The 1,617-nt window shown below is 43.4% G+C and overlaps 1 non-coding gene across 1 annotated transcript; it reads left to right on the top strand.

Annotated features, from left to right (window-relative positions):
- The first annotated feature begins 240 nt into the window (after positions 1-240).
- LOC122150916 lies at positions 241-351 on the top strand. Its single transcript, XR_006163907.1, has one exon. It is a non-coding gene; the product is annotated as a U6 spliceosomal RNA (small nuclear RNA).
- The last annotated feature ends 1,266 nt before the right edge of the window (positions 352-1,617 follow it).

Here is a 1,617-nt window from a genome sequence, read left to right as displayed (position 1 = left end):
AAAAAAAATTTCCTGTTTTCTCATTGCCTACTGAAGTTGAAATGATAGTCCTGCCCTTTGGGGGGGGGGGAGGGAGGGGAAGCCTCAAAGAGAGCAGCCAAAGTTAAAAGTCTCCAGGCACTTAATAGACTGCTTGTAGGTCAGAGTGAATCCCTGCATTGTGCAAATGATTAATGTGTTCAGCTGATAATCAAAATGATAAAGATTCCACTCCACCCAGAGGCATCTTGGAAGAAATGGCTGGTGGTCTACTATGAAAAATCAGCCATTGAAAATCTATGAAGCTACAGAGAAGATTAGCATAGCCCCTGCAAGGATGACACGCAAATTCGTGAAGCGTTCCATATTTTTTAAACTGTAGTCAATGACATGAGACAAAGTATATGTGAACTGGTGTATGGAAAGTGAATTTGTTCTGTAAATCTTCACCCAAATCACAATTAAAAAAAAAAAAATCTATGAAGCACAAACTAAAAAGAAAACTCAACTGCCGTCAAGTCAATTGTGACTCATAAGACCTCTCCTTGGATTTCCGAGATGGTATTGCCCAGTCTTCCTTCTGAGGAGTGGCTGGTGGGTTTGAACCACCAGCCTTCAGGTTAGCAGTCAAATGCATTAGGCACTAGGCCACCAGAGTTCCTCTAACACACATGGGGTCACCATGTGACTTGAAGGCGATTTGCTTGTAGGTCAAGGAGTGAGGTGAGTATACTCATCCCCACCCTTGCTATGGGAGCTCTGGTAGTGTAGTGCCTAAGGCACTTGACTGCTAACCAGAAGACTGGCAGTTCAAACCCCCCAGCCACTCCTTGGAAGGAAGGTTGGGCAATCTACTTCCGTAGTGATACTGCCTCGGAAACCCAAGGAGGGGTCGCTATTAGTTGGGTCCAACTTGACGGCACATAACAACAACAACAACAACCACCCTTGCTATGGCCACTGGGATACTTGGTCCAGCTGCAAAGGTCTGAATCTACAAACATGAGATACTCTTGGTCCTTAAGGTTGCAGGAGAAAGGAGTGGATCTAATTTGGAAATCATCTTTCAGAAAAAGGAAAGAAGAAGGAGCACATGGGAAATGAATCCAAATTCCTTTAGTGAGGGTCTTTGCATCAAGATGAGTAATTCACCAAATGTAGGGCAATCTTTGCAGCTGGCTGGTGCAAGGAAGCACCATGGAGTAATTGAAACCAAATCACAGAGACTTAGATTATGGGAGTGAGTTTTCTAAAGGGCCACCCAACTGACAAGCTACTTGCATCTTTTCCAGTGGGAGCCAGGGTAGTTCACATTGACTTAAGTTTTCAAATGACTCTTCCTTTTCATTAGCAGTCCCCAGATGGAACAGAATTGGTGGTGAGATTTTAATGAAGTGTTTAGAATCCTTTAGTGGGGTTACTAATAGTGCTAGAAGATATTATCTCCCTTCAACAGGCAAAAAGAAGGGCAACCAAATCCTTTAGGGGTCATTTCACCTATCCCTCTGGCTGTCTTTCTTGTAGATATTTCTGAAGATCTGCAGGCACAGAGAAAAGGGCTGTTTTCCTTTCCTCCTCCATTGAGAGTCAAAGCTATAAATGCTGGGCAAAGACATGTTATATAGAATCTGACTTAAG

This window comes from Orycteropus afer, unplaced genomic scaffold (assembly GCF_000298275.1).
Source record: "Orycteropus afer afer isolate SDZICR_OR568_19922 unplaced genomic scaffold, OryAfe1.0 scaffold00010, whole genome shotgun sequence".
Lineage (NCBI taxonomy): Eukaryota > Metazoa > Chordata > Mammalia > Tubulidentata > Orycteropodidae > Orycteropus > Orycteropus afer.
Note: the sequence above shows the minus strand (reverse complement) of the source record. Positions and strands in the feature narration are given on the sequence as shown.